The sequence below is a fragment of the Littorina saxatilis genome, linkage group LG2 (assembly GCF_037325665.1).
Source record: "Littorina saxatilis isolate snail1 linkage group LG2, US_GU_Lsax_2.0, whole genome shotgun sequence".
In the NCBI taxonomy this organism is placed as follows: Eukaryota; Metazoa; Mollusca; class Gastropoda; order Littorinimorpha; family Littorinidae; genus Littorina; species Littorina saxatilis.
Genome location: NC_090246.1, coordinates 8,373,212 through 8,399,116, shown reverse-complemented (window position 1 = coordinate 8,399,116; position 25,905 = coordinate 8,373,212). Strand labels below are relative to the sequence as shown.

The 25,905-nt window shown below is 40.4% G+C and overlaps 1 protein-coding gene and 1 long non-coding RNA gene across 2 annotated transcripts in view; one reads left to right on the top strand and one right to left on the bottom strand.

Moving 5' to 3' along the window:
• Positions 1 to 25,905, bottom strand: part of LOC138958118 (uncharacterized) — a 214,971-nt gene that overhangs the window by 62,661 nt on the left and 126,405 nt on the right. The gene's annotated exons all lie outside the window — the stretch shown is intronic.
• Positions 77 to 7,508, top strand: LOC138958113 (uncharacterized). Its single transcript, XR_011453300.1, has 4 exons — positions 77 to 157; positions 1,227 to 1,321; positions 3,550 to 3,720; positions 6,243 to 7,508. It is a non-coding gene; the product is annotated as an uncharacterized lncRNA (long non-coding RNA).

Genomic DNA, 25,905 nt, shown 5'->3' with positions numbered 1-25,905 from the left:
TGTGTTTGTTATTGCAATGTAAGACCTCATGACATAGATATAACAAAATAACACATGATGAGATCTAAAATATTTTGTTTACTTGCAGGTCTCAGTTATTACCAAGCCCTGCCTCATTCTTCCCGCAACAGTGACATGGTGCTGTTATAGAACACAAGTAAGGCTTTTGATCATTTCCAAAATACACTAGCAATAGATTGTGAGTGCAACTGTAATGAGAATATTTTACCACAAAAGGCTAAAGTACAAATAACAGATTTATGATGTTGGAAAAGAAGTCCGCCAGAGCAAGTGATTAGTGTACCAGTTAGCTAGGGTGGATATATTATATAATTACAATTTACAGTCAGCATAAAATGTTGAGGCCAGTCTTGAATTGTTCTCGCCCTGTGAATTCACCGGCAAATCAGATGGCATGAAGAAATCAATGGTATATTATGCTCTGCATTGAATGAACCATCTCCAGTCATTCTGAGTGACACACCTCTTTAAAAAAAACATGCCAGTAATTAAATCCAGGCTACATGGGGATGGAAAATGACCCTGGCAATTTCAACCTCTGCTTGTGCCTTTGTGTAGCAGGATTGGATATGGATCTTCAAAAGCCTTAGTTCATTTGTTTGTATCATGTATGACGTTATAAGTTAATACTATTAGTCAATTTCAAATAGCAGAGTTATTTTCAGAGCTTTCTAACCTCAAACCCTGTCTGCCCCGTGGAATCTAGTTTGTAATTCAAAAGGGTATTTTGATTTTGACTCAGTTTCTTTCTTGCAAGTTCATTCTTTTCTCGTTCTAGGTACTAAACCACTACTGATGACTGCCTGCATCAGGGTTATAATTTATGAAGAAGTCAAAATGCACATGTATATATAACAGTTTACAATTTAAAGGCACACTTGCCTTGTCACTATAGTGTGGGTCACTGTCTCAGATATTATATATGGCTATGCTTTAACATGGAATCCCTCATCTTGGCCACATACCATCTTGCTGTGGTGAGTTAACTCAAAATATGGGATATTTTCACAAACATTCAAGCTGATCTATGTTGGTATGCGTCCAAGTAGAGGGATGATCTTATCCCAAGTAAAAGCCTGACAAGATCTGAGACTGTGATTGTGAAGCAAAATGTTTTTACATAGTAAAGTAAGCCTTTAACGAGAAAGTATGTCTATTGCACTGGGTGTTTTATTATTATTACAGTATATATATTTTTCTTCCAGGTAGTCTCTCTTTAAACTGACTTTCTACACCATGGTGTCTCTGGCAGTGTTATATTGGCAGAAGACAGTTGGAACTGGATATCCTCATTTAGATGGTAGGCATGTTTTCGGCTTTTGTGTTGCTATGGTGTGTGTGTGTGTCTGTGTTAAGGCCATGTCAGACGCACAACACAAAACAGTGTTTCCTTTCAAAACAAACACAAAACAGCGTGTTTCCCATGTGACATCCCCCAAAACGCGTTTCAGAATACACTGTGTTTTTGCATCGTGTTTTGGGTTTTAGAGCATGCTCTAAAATCTAAAAACACGTTTTGGTAGTCAGCCAATGAACGCGGACGATCAACTCAAGTGACTCGGTTTCCGGCACCACGGAGATAGAAAAAAAATGGCAGACTCAGATGTGGTACCGATTCAGGGTAGTATCGGACCCATGAATCCTAACTAGAGTCTATGGATCCTGTCACGATTGAAGAGAGGCAATAATATCAGTGGGCGCTGCCAGCCGTGTTGTTTACAAACCCAAACACAGCGCGGTAGCTGAACGGGTCAAGCTGACACTGACCGTATCAGTGGACACTGACCGTATCAGTGGACACTGACCGTATCAGTGGGCACTGCCAGCCGTGTTGTTTACAAACTCAAACACAGGGCGATAGCTGGACGGGTCAAGCTGACACTGACCGATATTTCTGTGAAAACACGCACCGCGCTTCATCTGTGTGTTTCGCATGTGACATCCCCTCTTTAAAAACATGTGTTTCCCCGACGTTTTGAGATGGTGTTTTTGTCGAAAACAGGGTTTTGTGTTGTGCGTCTGTCTCCGCCTTTAGACACATACCAGAAATAAACACACTGTTTGCATGCTGTGGTGAAGTGACATTTTGTGATTTTTTTTTAATGAACTAGTACAGGTAGCTTTTACAGCATTTATTCATAACACAATCGCACTTTTTGGGGTATGTGAACAAGTTAAGAGATCAGGGTTCGACACTAGCGGGGGCGGGGGCGGAACGCCCCAGAGTTTTGTGTTCCGCCCCAAACATTGCCGAAGCTTGGGGCCCACTCCGCCCCAGGATAAATTCCAACAATGACAAACCGAAAATTCTAATGCCAGGAGAGCCAATCACTAAAAATCGCCAAAGTCGTCACTGAAATTTGCGTTACGATCAATGCCGCAGTCAAGAAAAAAACACATTCAAATCGTCGAAGGACAATGTCGTAAGGGAAATAACTCCCAGATTGCGCTCTTTAGCGTGAGAGATAAGTATCGCCTTCAAATGCCAAACGCAAAATGTGGCGACACATCCCTGGTGTAAAAAGACATGGAAATGAAGATGAAGAACAGGGTGGAGAGAAACGAAAAAAGGAGACCGATGCAGCCAAAAGCGCGAAGCGCTGTCGTAATTTCAATGTCAAATGGTTGAAAGAATTTCCCTGGCTTCAGTACGATGAAGAAAAACAGACAATGCATTGCCGCACTTGAATACTGAGAGTGGGCCCCAGATTTTTTTTTTCCGCCCCAGCAATTTCCATCTCTGGGGCCAGTGTGGCCCCAGGCCAAATAAGTTAGTGTCGACCCCTGGAGATCATGTCTTATCCCATTTTAAAGCCCTACCAGATCTGAGACGGTGAGCCAAATTGTTTTCATGAGAAGGAATGTGCCTTTTAGTGAAATCTATGTACTTTACAAAACATATTTTAAGAAATGAAATGTGTTACAAGTAACAGCCATAGGAGTGATAGCCTGTAGGTGGAATAATAATCTTCAATTGCCTAGAAATGATTATCTGGTTAAGAATGACCTCTTCAAGAAAATTAATGCAAAGCATTTTGATGTTTGTGACGATTAGTTACTCTTTATCACATTTGGTCGCTGATTTTGCTGTCAGTGTCAGTGTTGGGCAGGTGTGCGTCCATGATGTCATTGCTATTGAAAACTAATCTGTACTGTAAAGTAAATGTACCCATACATGGCAGTTGTCTGGTCAAACCGGGGGCCAGCCATGACTGGGACTGATGTATCCTCAGGCACTCGACACCAGGTGGGCGTGGGCCAGTGGTTGGGGTGTGATTCCCTGCCTTACACCACCACAAAGTGTTGTATCAGTAGACAAGACTGAGCAGAACTTCTGCCCCCCCCCCCCCCCCACTCCCCTCACCAATTGACCACTCAGTGCCATGTGCCTGTGGCTGTATCATAAACACTTTGTGACAATAGTTGTTACCTCCTTAGAACATATCTTGTGATGCTCCTCAGTGTTTGATGTATGCTAACTGGTGTACTTATGACATAGTGTTCATATGAAAGTTATATGTGTTGCAGCTCATCCAGATCACAGGTACACAAAGGAGCTGGTTCCAGTGAAAACATAGGCGCATGGAACTGCTTATGGACTACTTTAGAAAGTGTGCTGTTACAACCAAGACTCTCCAGTTAGGAAGGTCTGCGGAAGGGTGCTTGTTCTGTTTCCTCGGACAGGCTTTTCAAGACTAGGTAGGTTAAACCACATGATTGGGCTTTAATTATGAATGCACTTCAAAGTTCACTTATTTCATTATCTGGTACAAGTTCTCTTGCATGTGGGTGTAAGGCTGAAGAAGAACCTCTGACAAGTCAATTTTCAAGCAACTGAGCATGAACCCAGGTAAAAAAAAAAAACACAGAGCTCTCTTTCTCTCTCTTTCTATTGGTCTGTTATTCATAGAATGACACTAACAGTGACACAAGTAAAAAATCTGTATCATTGTCTTGACCTCCAGAAATTTGGTAGAGAATAAGATGACTAATAGTATTATTTTGATTATTTTATGGTCATTACTGTGGACTCCCCCCACACACACACACACACACCACCCCACCCCTGCCCCTTTTAAGACACCCCAATCTAAGACTCCTTCCTATTAATGACCCTGTTTACGCAGACTTCTTGTTCATAACATCTGTAAATTCACTCCCATTTTAAGACTTGCTCCTTTTTAAGACCTGATTTTGCTTATTTTGGATTTCGAAAAAGAGAACAACAAATCCCCACTCTCTAGCCAGGCACATGATTTTTGTATGAACCAAGTTGAGGGATGGCATTTGTATAGGCCTGACCAGATCTGAGATGTTGAATCTATTGCTTACAAAGAAAGCATTGTGTCATTAAAGGCACACTACTTCTCTTCGCCGTCTCAGTTCAGGCCAGGCTTTAACATAGGATAAGCTCATCCGATGATGAAATGAAAGTTTTACGCCCTTACGGCAAAGCCATTAGGGGCATGTTACACGGGAGAACCCGGCTTTGTATGAAAATAGAAAATAAAAATGCGGGGGGGGGGGGGGGGGGGATGTAGACAGCTGGCTGCCGGCCGCTAGAGGAGACCTGAAATGGGCTAGGGACCGGGTTGGGTCGTCTTGGGTCAGTGCTGAAATGGTTACTTTTTTGGCTGTTGGCCGAACGGACACCCGGGCTTCATATTTTTGCATGCATGTATTCGTGTTTCCAAGGCCTGAGGCTTTCGCTGTGACCCTGGGATCTTTATCGTGCGCATGCGTGCACACGGGGGTGTTCGGACACCGAGGAGAGTCTGCACAAAGTTGACTCTGGGACACACATCCCGCGCCGAACTTGGGGGTTGAACCCACGCTGATAGTAACAACCGGTTTTAAAGCCAGCGCCTCTACCGACTGGGCAAACTCCCCCCCCCCCCCCCCCAATTTGTTGGGGTCAAGAAGTTCCATGGAGGGCGGGGGGTATGGAGTAACACATAGTGTTTTGCTCAGAACATTCCCACCCATGCAGAGCCGCGCTATGGGTACGCATTACCGTGAAGCTGGCAGTCAGTGCTACCAAATGTCGTCTGTGTCTACCACTCGGTGGTGACTTAATGTGGGTCTATGTAAGCAGATGCCAGCGCAAGCAATCTGATGCAGAGTCAGGAGGCGGTTTGGTACAAGAGAACCTTAGAGGCCACAGCCTCGGCCGTCTAAGGGATCTGTGTGTCTGGAGGCACATTTGGTTTCTGAGGTTCAAGCGGAGCTGTTGCCTCTGCTCCCAAGTTCCCGTGTCTGGAGGCGTTTTTGGTATGGTAGCAAACCTGTAGGTTGGGGCCTCTGCCTTTATAAGCTCATCCCTCAACTTGGTCACATATGAACAATCAACACACTGACTTCTTGCTGTAGTGATCGAGTCAGAATTGCCAAGGCGTGTACATGGAATAAGATCATAATTCTAAATGCTGAAGTAACATTCTGTTTCCTATGAAGCTAGGCTTGATTTTTGGTATGAATCCAAGTTAAGGGATAGCATGTGTAAAAGCAGAATTGTTTACAGAGGCAGCTTTGTGTTATTAAAGGCATCTCAGATCACCTGCCAGGCCTTTTTTTTTTTTTTTTTTTTTTACATGGGGTAAGACTATCCCTCCACTCCGGCACATACCAGCAATAAACACAGTGGTTACTTGTGATGAAATAGTGGCAAGACAGATGATTTAAGCATCACATAACCTTCCTAAGTGAAGTCAAGTCGTGTGTGTGTGAGCATAGAATGTTGAGGACAGCCTTGAAATTTTCTGACTGTGTGAATTCAACAGAACTGCTGTAAATCTGGCGCAGTATAGTTTTTATTGTATGAAACTTCATTTCCAGTCAGGTGCTATGAAGAAATCATATCAGGTTATGCTTTGCAGTGAACCACCACCAGTATTTATTTATTTATTAAGGAGATTTCTATCGCGCATAACTAAAAGCACTATTTCTGAGTAACACGTCATCTTAATTAAAGCATGCCAGTATCGCCAGGCTCCTTTTGGGTGGTAAATGTGGATCTTCAAAAGCCTAAGTTAAAAAAACAAGATGTAAAAGTACATTTTGAATAGTAGGTTTTTTTCAGAGGGCAGATATCACAAGATATGATCGTTCAACTGCATGTATGCCTCATTACTAAAACAAAAATTAAGTGGTATTTTACTCGTCTTTCTGGTAAAACATATACACCATCAATATATTATAATAATGATCTTGCTTGTTTACAGATGGACAACAGCTGCTGCCAGGACTAGGTTACGCATAAAGAAAACAGTCAACACTTGGCTGGTGCTGGAGCTTCTTTGATGTCTATATCAACAAAAAAAAGACAGACAGATACCAGCTCATTCAAGACCATATCCCCATTTTACTCACACAGAACAGAGAGCCATCTTCCGCCTTCGCACAGGACACTGCTGTCTGAAGGTACACCTCAAAAGGATAGGTTTTGCACCTACAGCGGACTGTGGCTAGGGTAGGAAGAACAGACTCTGCAACACGTTCTGAGAGGGTGGCCTTTCCTTGCCACCCCTGTGCAACAAGACTTGGCCAGAGAGCACACATCCAAATGCAAACACTGAACACTGAAGAGGAAGAAGAAGAAGGTGCCCACACAGAAGGGCATGAATCTACTTTAAGGGCAGAAAGGTTTACAGCAGTTTATAGACTTGTAGCAGATAACATGATTGTTGAGACAAAATTACCTTAAAGGGAGAAAACGAACAAGCTAAATAGGCTGTACAGTACTTCACTTGAACAATTTATAAGGTTCCCTGTAATGTATTAAGTATCAAGAACATTTACAGATCACAAGACATTGTGTTTTCTTTTGTTTGCAATACAAATTTTTCACAATAAAAAGATATGCACTTGGCAAGATCCTTAAAATGTAAAACTAGTACGTGTGACAATTTTGAATTGTTCAGAGATGGTTTTGCTTCAGTGGTAAATGTTTTAGCTTTGTTATAAGATTCTGTTACTGAAGCATACTTTAAAACCTTGACCTTCCAAGTCTTGAACAACATACCCTAACTGTGTTAGCACCCTGGGCTGCGATCATTGTGTTGAGCTACTTAACAGAGGACTCCTTGGTTTTATTACATAGATATACTTTGGTTAACTTTAATTATTTGATAAATAATTCTAATACAGGACAACTCCCCCATCAAATGTAGAAATGTCGTCTGCATTTTTATTTTGTATTCTGCATATTTTAAAAGGCTATTTTTGTGCACAGAACATGCATCTGCAGGGAGGTTTAGAGGGTGAAGTTAGGATCTATTATGGGGCATGCAGCACCACACCCATTTTGTGTGTGTGTATTTTGTGTTGACACATAAGACACTGTCATTCCAGCAGAAACCTGTGATGATGCACATTTTATTGCAGTAACCAGCTGAAATTGTATGTACGTTGTTATGAAATTGACAAATGATCCCTGCTTTGCAATCCTGTGTTAATGATATTGCCAAAATTAAAACGTGGAGGAAAAAGTGAGTGTAAACCTATTCTTGTGGTGGTGGTGGTGGTGGTGGTGGTGGAGGTGGTGGTGGTGGTGGTGGTGGTGGTGGTGGTGTGTGTGTCTGGTTAGTGTGTGTGTGTGTGTGTGTGTGTGTGTTTGAGTGTGTGTTAAACAAACAACAACGACAAACAACACCAAACCTTTATCAAACAAGCACAACAAAAACAAATTACACAAAAACTGGCAAAAATCAGAATATCAACTGAGGAGAAAAAAACAGTGGCTGAATGCAATACTTATTATAACTTAAAAAGTAAAAGTGTGCATGTGATGTGTGCGTATGTTTGAGTGTTTTAAACAAACAACAACAAACCTAAATTAAACAAGCACAACAACAACAACAAAACAAACATGGCAAAATTCTGAATATTAACTGAGGAAAAACAAACAGTGCCTAAGTACGAGACTTATTATCAGGAAAACAACGGCAAAACTCACAATGTCGTATGGAATAAGGTAAGAGATGTAAATCATGGTTTACAGAGAACATCAGTACTGAGTTCTGTCATGTTTTATTTTCTCCAGAGTGTGACGTCTGCAGAATGATCGATACAAAAAGCAGTGTCTCCAGTCATGGCCATATGCTGCTTTCCTAATTTTTGCTTTGCACTATTTTTGCTTTGTGCACATATTTGAACCTTGTGGTGCTATGATTCGGTTCTTAAAAGAAAATTATGACTCACACTCACATACAATCCTTGTTTTTGAATGTTTTAAAACATTGCTGCTTTCTGCTTTGAGCCTGGAGGAACAAAAATAATGACTCTGAAGCCGGACTGCCGAGAGGAAGAATGAGAGGGAAAAGAACACGCAGCCATGAAAACACACACAACTCCCTGACAGATAAACTGCTTATATGTTCCAAAATCAAGAATCTTTAAGCGCGCACGCACACACACAAACACACACGCGCACACAGAGAGACTCTCCTCGTGGAAGTAAAGGTATACTCGAACTTGAAAGTAAGTATAAATGTTTGATACGAAATAAACCTGTGATAAAAGTCTTTTTATAAATCATCGGTACCAACAAAATTGTCACAACACGTAAAAGGACATACTGTAGTTTCAAATTAGTAACAATCTAAGCCATTTTAATCAGCACTGGTGTCCGGCAAGCACTAACAGATACAACAGCACGTGTATGCATCTTGAAGTAATAAGACCTTGAAGTAGGCCTAGAGTTTACACTATGCATTATGTAATGCTTTAATTCAGCTGCCTAACTGTGGAACTTTGCAAATGTGTGAGGACCGTTTCACAAAACAGACAAAACACCCTCTCAGTTATTTACACAAATCAGTTCCAGAATGTGCGTGTTCCTTTTCCGTCTCTACAAATTAATGTTATCTGGGGGGAAAACGAATCATTGTCGCTTCCGCCCTCAGTTATAATTGCCTGAGCATAATAGGAAATGCAACAGGTGTAGTCTTCCGCCTGATTTTTAGTCAAGATATTTCGACACAGAATGTTTCTTTCTTTTTTCTTTGTATGTTCACAAGCTCACATACAATCATTTATGCAACACTGACAATAAGACCAGACCAGAGTTGTGATTGAAATGGGCAGTTTATTTAATAAAGCTCCAGAATGAATAAAAATACATGACAAAATAAGGTGGTCCCGCTGTACAAAGCCGGTTACCAAACACACACACACACACACCAACACACACAAACACACTCACGCACGCACACACACACACACACACACACACACACACACACACACACACACACACACACACACACAGTAACATTGTACAACTTACTGTCACATTCAAGCGGGAACACCAAACAAAACGTATCATCAAATGAAACAACATTTTAAGTGGTCAACTGAGCAGATGAGCACAAACCACACTTGAAATCTTCACATTTTAACACTTTCTCCTGTATCCATAAAAGTCATTTATGCTGACTAGATAATGACATAATAAAATGACATCAATAAAACCATTCCCTTTTTTATTTTAAAGAAAAACAAGAAAATTAAAATAACGCAAAGAACTGATGCTCAGTAATTCAAAGTTGGGTATCGATCTCAAATGTGTGCATAGCTAATTACATGTAACCGGCATGGACTGGGGCTAGAATTGGCCTTTCTGTCAGGCAACTCGGCCTCTAATTGGTTTTATATTGTCTGATCCCCCTCCAGAAAAAAACAATACCATTTGCCCCGTGCTTCTGCGCCCACAAAAAATATTCGGGAATAAGAAAAGTTCAAATTTTAGGCACCCCACATACAACCTTAATTGTCAGTCAATTACTTTACTGCAATCAACGTTGATTTTAAAGTACCATGTCATTATTATTTTGGAGATAGATTTGAAAAAGTCCATAATTGCAGACTGCGTATTGGTATGAGTGATTTGAATTTTGATTTACTATGATGTCAGCGGCACCTCAAGGATTGCCCCAAATGTGAGTGCGGTTACCCAAGGGAGACTGCTGAGCACTATTTGTTGCATTGACCCTTGTGTAGAGATGTACGATTATTGTCAATTGATAACTGATTATAAGTTTATTGAAATATTATTGAAAGGCATCCCGCAATATTCCCGGAATGTCAATCAGACCATATTCATAACTGTACAAGAATTTATTAAGACCGTAACAGGCATGTTCCGTACATGAGCCTCTACATTTTATTCATAATGTTCATTTGACACTGTCATGAGACAAATGCTGCCTGACCAATTGTTCTTCGTAATTTCTCTCGTGTTTTGTGTCCTTGTTTCGACTTATCGATTATGGCCCAATCGTTATGTAATTTAGTGCCATTTTCGCCGATCACAAAATGTATTAACTTTGCGTGTGTGTCTTCTGTGCATTTAATATTATTGTGACGTGACCCACTCTTCCAACATTTCTGGCGCTCCAAGTCTTCTTCGTCCTTTTTTTCCCCCTTATGCTGAATTCTGTTCTCTCGTACCCCATTTCTTTTTGTTTCTTGTTTTTACCCCCACCAAGTTCTGTTCTACCACCCCCTCCCTTTTTTGATTGCTTGCGCATCAGGTTTGTCTGTTTGTTTTCGTTGTCTGAAATGAGTAAATGTATCTAGTCCGCCATCATGCTAAACTTTGTTATGTACATACCAGGATGACTTAAAATAAGCATTTATGCTTGAGTTATCTTAAAAAAACAATGCATTGTTTCTGTCATGATAACAAATTGAATAAAGTTTTGTAAACCAATGGACTGATTATAGTTGACCCTGATATGTGATTACGGGATAGTGTCACGTTAATTTATTTCTACTTTCACTTGTACTTTTGTACTTAAAACAAATCACTGTGATGTAAAAGTTATATTTTTTTCCATTGTGAAGTGTCGTCAGTCTCCTCAAGGTAATGCAGTCAAACTCAACCAAAAGTTGGAGGGGCTTCTTCATACTTTCAGTGTGTGTGTGTGTGTGTGTGTGTGTGTGTGATTTCTTTTTCTTCTTCTTCTTGTCGTTCGCTGTTAGATCGTCAGTCCGGACTGCAGAGCGAAACGTGCTGTGTGTGATTTCTTTTGACACTATGCACGTTTGTATATAACCGCCTGTGCACAAAAAGAAGAATATAATCGAATCTTATCATTCATTTTTGCTTAATTGATTGATTGGTATGCATGTTTCTAACAGTGAGTGTAGTGCGCTTCCCAAGCATAAAACGGTGCATGACTCTGGATTTGCGTCTGAGATATTGACACATCACTGTGAGAAAAAGCGTTAATGAAAAAAGAAGACTATTTATTTTCCTTGAGCATTATCTTTAAGTGGTGTGCCAAAAACTTTTAAATTCAAAAATTCAATATTTAACTTTAGGAAAAGCACTGCAGAGAGAAAACCACGCTTGTGTGTTCAGAATAGTCTCCATGTGGTATCAATATAAATGATTCAAATGTATGGAAGAGAAGCTGTTTCTGCTGGATTAATACACACACACAATTGTGCACTCACACATAAGCACGCATGCATGCTCACACACACACACACACACACACACACACACACACACACACACACACACACACACACACACACACACACACACACACACACACAGAAACAACAAATTCATTATGACAAAACCAAATACGAAGTCCTATTTCACAAATTTTATATCTTCTCCTTTTCACCATATACAAATACAGTCACGGAGTACATTTATAAGGCCAAATTATTAAGAAATATTATTTTCTGTGCTTGAATTACCCAGTGTGTAGCATGATCACCACGAAGGTACAATTCACAGAAGTTGAGTAATCACTTTACAAAACCCATACCAGTACCACATTGTTATGTTAAATCCTATTTATTAACCCACACAAATAGAAGAAGATAGCTTTGTGAAGACTTTCATTTTCCAACCAAATGCTGTTCAACCGGCTAGATTATTCTTTCTTTCTATATTTGGTGTTTAACGTCGTTTTCAACCGTTCAAGGTTATATCACGACGGGGAAAGAGGGGGGGGGGGGGGGGGGGGGGGGGATGGGATAGAGCCACTTGTTAATTGTTTCTTGTTCACAAAAGCACTAATCAAAAAATTGCTCCAGGGGCATGCAACGTAGTACAATATACTACCTTACTGGGAGAATGCAAGTTTCCAGTACAAAGGACTTTAACATTTCTTACATACCAATCAATATGAGGCTTATATTGCGCGTATTCTGTGGGTACAGTTCTAAGCTCAGGGATTTTATTTTAATTTTATTTTATGCAATTTATATCGCGCACATATTCAAGGCACAGGGATTTATTTATGCCGTGTGAGATGGAATATTGTTTTACACAATCCATCACGCATTCACATAGGCCAGCAGATCGCAGCCATTTCGGCGCATATCCTGTTTTTCACGGCCTATTATTCCAAGTCACACGGGTATTTTGGTGGACATTTTTATGAAAATTTATCTATGCCTATACAATTTTGCCAGGAAAGACCCTTTTGTCAATCGTGGGATCCTTAACGTGCACACCCCAATGTAGTGTACACGAAGGGACCTCGGTTTTTCGTCTCATCCGAAAGACTTGAACCCACCACCTAGGTTAGGAAAGGGGGCAGAAAATTGCTAACGCCCTGACCCAGGGTCGAACTCGCAACCTCTCGCTTCCGAGCGCAAGTGCGTTACCACTCGGCCACTGTGTGGTAGGTACACCAACACGATATTAGCACTCCAGATTTTTATCTCGCAGTTTTTCTGAAGGACTTTGCATTTGAAAACTATTCTCAGACAAAATATGAGTTTAAACTGCAAGTACATGTACAGGGAGTCTGAAGGGTTCAAGTCGGATGAGATAGACTACTGTTGTGGCAATCTTCGAATTTGAAAATCATTTTTTTAAAAGAGTAAAACTCATAGTTCTTCTTCTTCTTCGCTCATGGGCTGAAACTCCCACGTTCACTCACAAATTTGCACGAGTGGATTTTTACGTGTATGACAGTTTTTACCCCACCATTCAGGCAGCCATACGCCGCTTTCGGGGGAAGCATGCAGGGTATTTTTGTGTTTCTATAACCCACCAAACTCTGACATGGGTTACAGGATCTTTTCCGTGCGCACTTGGTCTTGTGCTTGCGTGTACACACGAAGGAGGATAAGGCACTAGCAGGTCTGCACATAAGCAATGACCTTGGAGATCAGAAAATTCTCCACCTTTAACCTACTAGGCGGCCGCGATTTTGACTCATGACCTTCTGAATAGGAGGCCGATGTCTTATCCACAAGAACACCGAGCCCGTCCAAACTCCTAGTAAAAACAACAACTGCAAATCTGGGAGCAAAATGTAAACGGTTACAGTTTCAACTATCCTTCCCCTTTAAATCAGCATTTTTGGAAACCTAAACGAAAGAGTATTCAAGAACAACAGTCACGGATTCAGATTTAAAAAAACAAATGGTAACTATGCTTTTTGGAAATTCTTTCTTTAATTGGTGTTTAACGAAGGTTATATCGCGACAGGGAAAGGGGGGGAGATGGGATAGAGCCACTTGTTAATTGTTTCTTGTTCACAAAAGCACTAATAAAAAAATTGCTCCAGGGGCTTGCAACGTAGTACAATATACTACCTTACTGGGAGAATGCAAGTTTCCAGTACAAAGGACTTAACATTTCTTACATACTGCTTGACTAAAATCTTTACAAACATTGACTATATAAGAAACACTTAACAAGGGTAAAAGGAGAAACAGAATCCGTTAGTCGCCTCTTACGACATGCTGGGGAGCATCGGGTAAATTCTTCCCCCTAACCCGCGGGGGGTCTTTTTGGAAATGCGCTTCAGACAAATGCCTTTGCACAGGTTATGTTACTCACAGCAAAATGCAAGAATAATTGGGGACCATATGGGATGGGGCAAATTGGGAGGGAGCAATTCGGGACACCACCATAAATATCTACCAAATATTTACAAATAGCTATCTTAGTACATGCATAACATGCTGTACCAATACACAATTTCTTTAAATAACTATGTAAGGATTATTGGCAGTCTCCCGGAGCATGTTTCACGCTATCCTGCGATCAGGACAAGCGACTGACTGTAATGACTGTGTATGCTGTGCGGCGTGCGCTACACAAGAAACCTTTTTTTAAATTTGTATTAAATATAATCACCTGAGCCACGAATGGCAAGCTGACAGCGGCTATCTTTTACACAACAAATTCTGAACTCTGATAAACTCGTGACCGCTGATTTTTAAAGGCAAGGGGTATCATATTGTGCACATGGCATACACATCCAAGTTGGTCGTTTGTCCCGATTGTGGGATTTATTTATTTATTTATTTATTTACGAGGATTTATATCGCGCACGTATCTCACCACACAAGGTGACTCAAGGCGCATGTTACCTATTAATGCCGTGTGAGATGGAATTTTTTACACAATATATCACGCATTCACATCGGCCAGTAGATCGACTGCCTTTAGGCGCTGCATCCACCTTTCACAGCCTATTATTCCAGGTCACACGGGTATTTTGGTGGACATTTTTATCTACGCCTATACAATTTTGCCAGGAAAGACCCTTTTGTCAATCGTGGGATCTTTAACGTGCACACCCCAATGTATTGTACACGAAGGGACCTCGGTTTTTCGTCTCATCCGAAAGACTAGCACTTGAACCCACCACCTAGGTTAGGAAAGGGGGGAGAAAATAGCGGCCTGACCCAGGGTCGAACACGCAACCTCTCGATTCCGAGCGCAAGTGCGTTACCACTCGGATACAGCCCGTCAGAGGCGTAGAGCGTGCTCGAGATGTTTTGAAAAACCTGACTGCAGTACAGGGATTTTTACACCTCCGGACTGCTGATAATCCTAACAGAATTATTTTCAAAAACCGTCTATTGCCTTGAAAGCAAACCTGGAATTTCTGATGCGAGTTGCCAGAAAGAAAGTTCACTAACAAGATCCAGGCCAACACCACCACCCCCCCCCCCCCCTAAATAACACTAAGGAGTGAGGTGAGCTTAAATAACTAATTAATTAATCAATCAATAAATTCTCTGCTGAAATCCCCAACTTCGCGCATCGAAGCTATGAAAAACAGGACACTGCCACGTTTCCATTCAGCTAAACGCCACACCATTTTCAAGAGGTGATGTCTCAGGAAGAAAGATGTGACGCTCCCGATTCATATGTTTCAGAAGACAGCCCACCTGAGAAAAAGAAGAACACACTATAGAAATAATAACAACCTGTCAACCACAAATACATTAAAGTTTTTCAAACAGTTCACTAATCCGACAAACTCATGCTCGTTTCTGGTGCATTTGATAAAGCCAATTACGGGTAGATGCTAGACAACAGCAAAACCACCACCACATAACAACAACACAAGATTGTTTATGGTTGTTTACAGTCTCTTGAACACAGGAGTCAATCGAGACCATATATATAACAACAAGAAGCATAAAAAAGCACTTCAGTTTGAAACCCAGGTTCAATGTAGTAAATGATATTGCATCAATGTTCCATCCATCCTCAGCACTTTCAAAACCAGTTTCATCTAGGTCATACACACCTTTTCCTTGATTGATTTACAGTACATCAGATCACTATTGTTCTTTTTATGATTTGCACCAAGGGAATGATTAACATTTCTGTCTTAGTCATATGTAACAAGCTTTAAGCAAAAGCATAATATTCTACACATTCACATATTGTAAGGTTGAAGGGGTCTATGTCGACCAAAAGAAGGTGTATTCCCCATAGCCATAGGTGTTTTCCCTGTGTACCGGGAATACAGTTGGATTTTCTTTAGAGAAGTATAATATCATACAATCTTGCGCCAAGCGCGTGACTGCGGTTAGATAGGAGAATCTATTTAAAATCCTGAATTCGCGTGCGGCATCCAGTCAAGCAAAACATGCTTCGACCGTTTATCAAAACGGATTTAGTTAAAGAAACATCTGCACCCCCACCCCCAACAGCCTGGTATTATGTTTTCCTCGCTGGTACTCTCGTCCATTGAATCACTTTCACTTTCACTCTCGTAAGCTTGAAGAAACTCCATGGCGTCTAACGGAAGTATATTCCCTGTATATGTACAGGAAATTAACATACAGGGAATACAGCCACTGTTGGTCGACATAGACCCCTTCTAAAGTGCTGCAGTAGTTACCTTTCCCTCCAAGGACCAAGCTGTTCATCCACTGTAGGGCTGACCGGGGTTCCCCCTTAGCAGAGTGAGTGGCGAATCCTGGCTGATAAATTTCCTTTCATTTTCCATGAATGAAGAATACCAGCTGGGTTCTTTTATTCATGGACCTGTGTTCTGCAACACACACAAATCAGCCACCAACTTGTAAATATATGTAAAAGAAAGCAAGTGGCAATCTGAATAACAGAATACAAAATGATCAATCCACACAATCATACTTCAGCACTGAAAGTCCACAAAATGAAGCACTGCTAGTACATGTACTTCTCATAATTTACTGAAACTTTACTCATCAAAACAACCATTTGTTTTAGCAACTTTACTCGCATATGGCGAGTAGATTAACATTTCTACTCACCATTTACATGATTTTTACTCGCCATGGCGAGTAATTGAAAATACTCGCCACTTTCAGGCCTGTACTTGTGCATGAGATGTGTTTACCATCCATATGCCCAGACCATGCGCCCTTCTGTTGTGCTCAGAACAGTAAAGAGTTGCTTGCTGGGGTGGTTGTTCATAAGTTAACAGTTCACAAGAGGGCACAAACAAGAGCAAAAACACAGGTGCCTGATTCAAACTCATTCAAATGCAGAACCTTATTTTTGCATGAACAGAGTAAGACATGATTCTTACATAGCTGACCCTACCCCTGGCAGAAAAGTGCTTGAAATTGTCCATGTGGTCTCTATCAGTACATTTGATGCGTATTTGTGATACATATATACTGATATAGAGACAAGTAACAAGTGGACATTTCCTCTGACACCTCTACCATTTGTACACCTGCACAAATCTCCTGCCATAGACTACAAAAGGAAAACATACAAATCAAAACAAACACAAATTTAACCTAATGTTTACCTTTCAGCAGCAGAAAAGGCTGTGTTTTCTGTGGTGTCTCAGAGTAAAGCCACGGTGTTGGAGATGCAAAACTAGGCTGTAGGCAAGGTCCAACATCTTTAGCTGCACACACAAAAAGAAGAAGCAAGAAATCACATGACATAGATGACATTCCTCACTAGTACAAAACCACAACTACACTAGTCAACTACCAATGTAAGAATCATAGTCCTGCAAGATTACCCTCTTAAAAAGTAAGATTGCTTTCATTCAAACACTACCGTGGGACCAAACTCCCCCCCCCCCCCCTCCCTCCTTTTTTTGAGTTTTTCCTACATGTGTGTTGATGTTTCCATTAATTCCAAGCCCTGAAACTGTGAACTTGAGATCTTTATGTATGCACACAGTCACAGGCTTAATAAGCTATTCAGAAACCAAGCAGAGTCTGCACAACGTTAATTCTGAGAAATAAATCCCCACAACTGGTTTCAAGGCCACTATACCGACTGAGCTATTGCTTGCCATGCCAACCTCCACCCCCATTTGGAACACGCACAACTAGTATACCCATACACATGTAATAATACTGCTTGCCTTCCTCCCCCACCCTCCAAATCAATAAACACTAAATGTATGCAATCAGTAATCTTTTAGTTAGTAGTTGACTACCATCACTACTCTCTCCACACCCACCCACCCTCTTGCACACCAGCGACACACCCCCATCACCCAATCATTTCCATGATTCTCTCTGCCATATAGTTATCCTAAACACTAACATTATGACACATTTGTTTTCCAATTAGGAACATTAAAAATTACTGTAAAAAAAATGTACAATCATGCACTCTCTGAGTCTGACAAGAGAGTGTGAGAAAAGTCAAGAAAGCAAGACGTGTGACATAACTAAATCTTCTAATCTATTCCTGAGATTTACTCTTGACAGCTTAAAATGGAACCTCATGCACTTACTGTTCTGAATTGTAGAAATTGCTTGTAATTATAGCAGCAAAGGCAGTTTTATTGGGTACCACCAGGTGTCACTCTGTCATCATCTGATCAAGAATTCAAGCAAATGGTTCAGCACTGAAACAGTAAATAGCAAGAGTGTACAGAAAAATACACAAACTTTCTCATTAATTTGTATCTTCAACTTCACATTATTCATAAATAATGATACCTTACTTTGACTAAGTTTGAGTAGGATTAACATCATGCAGAAGTTAACTTGAAATAAAATAACTATACGTTACTCAATACTGCACTCAATGAGTCAATTGTCAGCAAAGGTGATAATCAATGCAAGGTAAAACCAAAGGATGCAACTCAGTCAGCAATTGCAAAAACTACATAATTCTAATCAAGCTGTCAGTTTCACTAGCTATCAGAATTCAAAACATGTTCTTGTTTTTGTTGTTGCTGTTGTTCATGACTACATCAATGTATCTCAGCATTTCTAGTTTCTACACTATAGCCATTAAATGTTCAACAACAACAAAAGAAGTGTCCCAATGTTTAAGGAAGCGCTGTTGCAAGTCACAATTGTTAGCAGTTGCTGAGAAAAGCTAATTGTCCTTACTGTAAGTTGAGTAACAAATTATAAACAATTGCTGTTAACACTCATAGTACAAGACAGCAAACCACTGCAAAACTATAGTCATCTATCAATGTTATGCTTGCCATCCCACCCCCGACCCCAAACCTCTGAGTCCAAGCTAGGGTTCGTCGGGTGATCAGGAACAGACTTTTTTTTTGTGCCTAATCTTCCTGTCAGTGTCATGCAACTTGAACTGATGTTGTACAATCTTGTAAATTATGATAATTTTGTACAATGAATTATCTTTTTGACTTCTTAAAATTATAAAATACATGCACATACTGTCGGATGAGACCTTAAACCGAGGTTCAGTGTGTGTAGTGTACACACGTAGTGACGTATGCAAAAAGACTGAGCACGCAAAATAAAGATCTGTCAGCATTAAAGTGGCCTATAGAAACACGAACACACCCAGCATACACCTATCCCTGTGGTGTTACATCAGTACTACTAATACTACTAAGCGCCAGCGGCAGCCGAGTCACTGGTCTCACCACAGGGTGAGACAGCCACCACGAGGGAGGACTAGAACATCATCCAAGCGCCTTGAGCATACACCTAGTGTGTGGATATATGTGTGCTATGTAAGTTGCATATCAATCAATCAAATATTTACTCTGTGATCTATGAGCGAGCTAAAATGAACCCCCCCCCCCCCCCCCCCCCCCCCCCCCCTGTACGTGCAATCAATTTTAATCTCAGTTACCTACTCCTAGATCTATAGAATTTTACTTACGTGTCATTTGCAGGCCTTTGGACTAGATCTGTTTGGATGTCAGTCAGTAGTACTCCGTTGCTGCTCTCAGTTGCACGTCGCACCCATCTGCAGGACTCCGAAGTGACGCTCGTTTTGCTGTCAGTTCTGTAGTCGATGACCTCATACAGTGTGGCCAGAACATGGCGGCAATAACCATCCAATCTGCAACAGTTTACGCATTCAATGTAAATTGTAATGATGCATTTATACAGTGCTAAAATAGTTAACCCTCTCAACATGAATGACACTACTGTGTGCTTCCCCAGCACAAGCTGTTCAGACATTACACCAGATTTTAACTTTTAGGTTTTAAATGTCATTGGTACAATGACAAATACTAAAATAAGGAGTAATATATCAGTTGGATATCTTAAAGTTATGAAGTCGCAACACTAATGCTGAAAAGGTTAATTAATTTTTTAACACTTCAGTATAAAGCACACACAATGACTTCATCATTCTGCCCACATCAACTGTTGTTTGCATACACATGTATGTAGATCAGTTTAATTTAAATGAAATAGATAAGTTACAAACAGTGCAAGTCTACTGATGGCCTGTACCAAAGTTTGTTATGGCCTAAAAGTCAATCAACCATTAAAATAGTCCCCCCGCCCAAAAAAATAAAATAAAAATAAAAATTAAAAAAAATACTGCCTGACATCCTGGTTAGTTAGTTAGCTGGCTTTACTTCCCTTTATCTTGGTGTAGATGTAAGGAAGAATAGACAGCCTGCTAAATGTGTTAACAATAACGAGCAAAATATGAACATACCCTCCCTTGCAGGTGCAGAAGGCTGACAAAATGCAGCTCCTTAGGTCCATGTCCGTACTTGTCATTACAATCCACTGTGAATAAAATGTTGCACCAGTCACTGGGTTCTTGGCTTCACTTTGCTTTTGACAGCAAAATAGCCATCTGTTGGGGACTCTGATGGCAGTGATGGGATGCCACACGCTTGTCTACCACATAATTATCCATCTCTCATCATCTGGAATCCTTCTGATTTACGGTAATCCCGCACACTGGCAACAGACGCATTTGATGCACTGAGCTGGTACGTGCACACATCAAACTCAGAAAAGTCAGGTAGAATGTTTATGTTGGTACTTCCTGACAAGAAACCAGGATTCTGCAGAGCTCTGAACATTGCGTCGTCGTGGGTTTTCTGGACCGGCTAAATCGCGCAGTTTCAAGCCGATCACTTCGGCTCGATCCTCGATCAGCGCCTCGGGATCGATGGGCAACTTGATTTCAAATGCTTTCTGCACTAAATCGGACAGTTCATGCTTGCGGTAATCGCTAAACGTGACGCCTCTTTCACGCAAGAACGACTGTGACTCGCTCACAGATACAGATACAGATGGTAGGATTTCCCTTCGCTGACGCCATTGTTTGGCCAAAACAAGGGAAACTACCCAAGTAAAAAAGTACTACACTATGTACTATAGTATACCATAGTACTTGTACTATAGTATACTATAGTTTACTATAGTACAAGTACTATGGTACATTGAATTGTACTATGGTATACTATAGTTTACTATAGTACAAGTACTATAGTACATTGAATTGTACTATGGTGTACCATAGTTTACTATAGTACTAGTACTATAGTAAACTATAGTACAAAAAGTACTATAGTACAATACATTAGTGTGTACTATAGTACATTGTGGTACATGTACTATAGTATACTATAGTAAACTATAGTACATTTAAATGTACTATAGTATTTTGAGCACTTTTTTGCCAAAATGTACTATAGTATACTATAGTAAACTAGAGTAAACTATAGTTTACTAGAGTACATGTACTACAGTTTACTAGAGTAAAGTGTAGTACAGCGTGGTACTTTCGTAGAGTACATTTGTACTATAGTACTTTTACTATAGTTTACTATAGTACAGTGTGGTACTTTTTTTGCTGTAGATTTTGTACTATAGTACTTTTACTGTAGTTTACTATAGTATACTGCAGTACTTTCTTGAAAAAGTACCATAGCCTTAAAAATTACACTGGATGTAAATGTGGCCCCAATTTTTGCTGAATCAATTGTGTTGTGTGAATTGAATGTGTGTGTGCACGATCAGGCCACTCGCTGCAGTCAATCTGTAACATTTGGTAGGAAAGTAAAGGTTCATCGCATGTTTTAAATTTTATTTTCATTTTTCGGCAGAGCAATAATAGTCAAACTTATGTAAGAACATTTTAAAATATTCACTAACATGTAAAAGACACAATTAAATAATAATTTTAACAAGAAGAGCAAACGCTCGATCGAGTCACTTTCGCAGTTCTGAATATTATATGAGGCATCAAATGGACAGGAAGAAATTGCTATTCACAACACAATGAGTCACGTTCACATAAAATTTGAGCCCGGTCACTTTTATAGTTTCCGAGAAAAGCCCAACGTTAAGTTGTGTGTTGCCGAACAGAAAAGGCTAGTTATCTCCCTTGTTTTTCTGATAACGTTCGTAAAAGGCTACAGATGTAAATACTTTGATGTAAAGAATAATCCTACAAAGTTTCAATCACATCCGATGAACTTTGTCAAAGATATAAAATGTCTAATTTTTCCTTTGACGCTGACCTGTGACCTTGAAAAAGGTCAAAGGTCAACGAAACCATCGTTAAAGTGTAGAGGTCATTGGAGGTCACGACTAAACAAAATATGAGCCCGATCGCTTTAATAGTTTCCGAGAAAAGTCCAACGTTAAGGTGGTGTCTACGGACGGACGGCCGGCCGGCTGGCCGGCCGGACAGACTAACACTGACCGATTACATAGAGTCACATTTTCTCAAGTGACTCAAAAAAGGTGTCCATCTTGCACAGTGAGTAACCAAGCTGTTGATTTTTGGTAAATGTCCCAATGCAGAAACACATTTTAATGCAACTTTTTATCACCCTGTTTATAACCAGAACAAGTAACAATTAAATGTACAAAACAGATTTATTATAACAACTCTTCTTTGTGGGAATTCATCTTTAGCACAACACATATTTTCTCAAAATTATCTCCCCTACAGCCAAGTTAAATTTCTATGATTAGCTTTGAAAGTGATCATGCCTACATCAGTACATGAAAACTCTGTGAACAATCAAAGGAGACAATGATTGTCCCTATTATTGACCGGAACTCTACCCCAATCTGAACTTGAATAATGCAAACTATCAAGCTGAATTGATGTCATCTAACCCTGTATGTGTGTGACCTTACACAGATAAAGTTATTTAGTTACTTTCTTTCTTTATTTGGTGTTTAACGTTGTTTTCCACCATTCAAGGTTATATCGCGACGGGGAAAGGGGGGAGATGGGATAGAGCCACTTGTCAATTGTTTCTTGTTCACAAAAGCACTAATCAAAAATTTGCTCCAGGGGCTTGCAACGTAGTACAATATATTACCTTACTGGGAGAATGCAAGTTTCCAGTAACATTACTTACATACTGCTTGACTAAAATCTTCACAAAAATTGACTATATTCTATACAAGAAACACGTAACAAGGGTAAAAGGAGAAACAGTCAGTTAGTCGCCTCTTACGACAATGCTGGGGAGCATCGGGTAAATTCTTCCCCCTAACCCGCGGGGGGTTATTGAGTTACAACGATCTTGCTTCAAACACATTCAAAATAATACCATTTCTCTGTTATTATTATTATTTTCTGTGAACTTAAAAGTTTATGAGGGTCAATTTGACATGGGTCACATCTAGAGGTCATCCAACTTCAATAGCCTGCACAGTATAAAAAATCTAGCTTTCAAAACATTTCAGAAAAATAAGAACACATGCTTTCGCAACACATCCTTGATATTTGTCAAAAATGTGGTTTTGAAAAAATGCCAAATGTGGTCATGTTTGAAATTGATCAAACCATAGCAGTATGTTAGTTTTGTAAAGTCTACCTTGAAAACCATCCAAGAAAACAACAATGTTCAATTCTGTCTACCCATTGTAAGTCAGCCTAATTATACTCCCCATCAGTGACATCCTCCTGACCCGGTGAGTCAAAACTCACTAAATGTCCAATGGAGAGTTTTCAGCACGTAACCAGAAAGTATACAGTGTGGCGTATGTCCCTTTTTTTCCAAACAGGGTCATATATGTGGCAATAATCACATGAAATGTTCTCTGTCCTCCACATCTATTTGATTTGTGATTGGTGTCCAGATTATTTGCAACAGGCATCTGATTAAGTTTATTGTAGCTGCTGTCCGGTTCCCTAGCCAGTGACATCTGCTTTCCTGTAACTTGTATTCATGTTCGCCGATGGCACCCGCTGAATAGTTTTGGTTGTTCTCCAATGGCATCTAGCTAGCTGCTTTGACGTCTGTAAGTGGTATCAAGGTCCTTCACCATGCAGTCATCTGCTGGAAGTGAACAGGAGGCTCTCTTGCTTATGACATCCACACCAGAACATGGAATGAAACCTGCAATGACACAGCAGTATGACTATGAGAAAGCATGCAGACTGAAGCAAAGAGGGCCAAACTTTAAGAGAATGATAATGAAAGCTAACTTAAAGTGCCGTGGCTTTTAGTGCATATATATCTAACTTTTAAAACTTGTGTCTGTCTGTGTGTGTATTATGATGACTAAAGGCTCCGAAACAGCTGCACCGACTGAGACGGTGGTGGGGTTTGAAACGTGCTGGTGCGTGTATGTTTGTGCTTGCGTGTGTGCAGGCATGAATGTCTTTGTCAGTATATCTCTCTGTGTGTGTGTGTGTGTGTGTGTGTGTGTGTGTGTGTGTGTGTGTGTGTGTGTGTGTGTGTGACAATTTATGAATACAATAAATGTATACATCTATACACACCCAAGAAGATAAGGCGCTCAGCAGGTCTGCACTCATGTTGATCCATTATGTCGGAAACAGGCAGAACTGGATCCTCCACCCAACAGTCACTGCTGCAGTGCTGCTCTCAGCTATAAGCAAGAGAAAGCAGCTTGAGTGTTTCATCGCATATAATTCCAGTGTTTGCATACTCCATAGCGATTAGCTGAAACTATTTAGCTAAAACTATTATCAGTGGAATACTAAAGGGGTGGCATATGTCATCCAAAATGTAAGGCAATTTAAAGTGTGATTGACGGGACAGAAGCGTTTCAATGATACAAATAGAGAACACTACATAGCCTACTGTGTGTTACTGGGTTTACACAAGTAAAAGTGAATACTTTTTCTTCTTCTTCTTCGTTCATGGGCTTAGACTCCCACGTTCACTCATGTGGATTTTTACGTGTATGGCCATTCAGCCAGCATACGCCAATTTCGGGGGAGGCATGCTGGGTATTTTCGTGTTTCTATAACCCACCGAACTCTGACATGGTTTACAGGATCTTTTCCGTGCGCACTTGGTCTTGTGCTTGCGTGTACACATGAAGGGGGTTAAGTCACTAGCAGGTCTGCACATAAGTTGACCTGAGAGATCGAAAAAATCTCCACTCTTAACCCACCAGGCGGCAGCGACCGGGATTCAAACTCACGACCTCCCGATTATGAGGCCGACGTCTTACCACCACGCCACTGCGCCCATCGTGAATATTTCATATTTGAAAAGCAATAAGTGTAAATCTGGTGCCACACAGCAAGCCATGAATTATTCTGTTTTCAATTCCTACGTACCGGAGAGAGTAACCCATGTAGTAACTAAACCATACACCCACATGTGGGAATATCATTGAGGTCATGGCAAGCTAGTCTGGCAGGGACCTTATATATTCCACTGCTCATGATTACAAAGTCACAGATGCAAAGTCATTCTCGGAACACTTTTGGGCTTGCCATTTTCTCACGAATGTTTTGAGAATGAAGTTTGTCTCGGAGATTTTGCATAAGCAGTGGAAAATGACATCCCTGTCAGACATGTTGTTTGAACCAACCTCATTTACATGATAGACACGCCTGTGAAGAGATGGTTCATTTATCACATCATGACACATGGGTGGTATCTCTCAGGTAGGCAAAACAATATATCTAAATGCACCAATTTACCTCAAGCACTCAGCAGGTCTGCACAATGTTGATCCATTAGGTCAAAAAACCACCAGAACTTGATATGTTGTCCAAAAGTCACAGATACAGTGGAACCCCCCAAGGATCCTGAAAAAATAATTAAAATTTTTTTTTGTTTGTTTATTTGTTGCTTAACGTCCAGCCGACTACGCAGAGCCATATCAGGACGAGGAAGGGGGGGATGAAGAGGGCCACTTGTCAAGCGATTCCTGTTTACAAATGCACTAACCCATTACTTGTGTCCCAGCAGGCTTTAGTAAAACCAAATTAATACCTACTGGAAGATTACCAGTTTCCAGTATGTTAAAATAGGCTTAACCTATCTACTGCTGGACTTACATCAGAACACTAACAGATTAAACTATCTATACATGAATCGCGAGACAAGCGGCAAGAGAAGAGATTTTTGAAAAAAATACAGGTGAATGAGCAAGAAGGCAGAAAAAAGAAAAGAATTCATGAAGAAAAAGATAGCATGACAGGAAAGAGGAACCAAA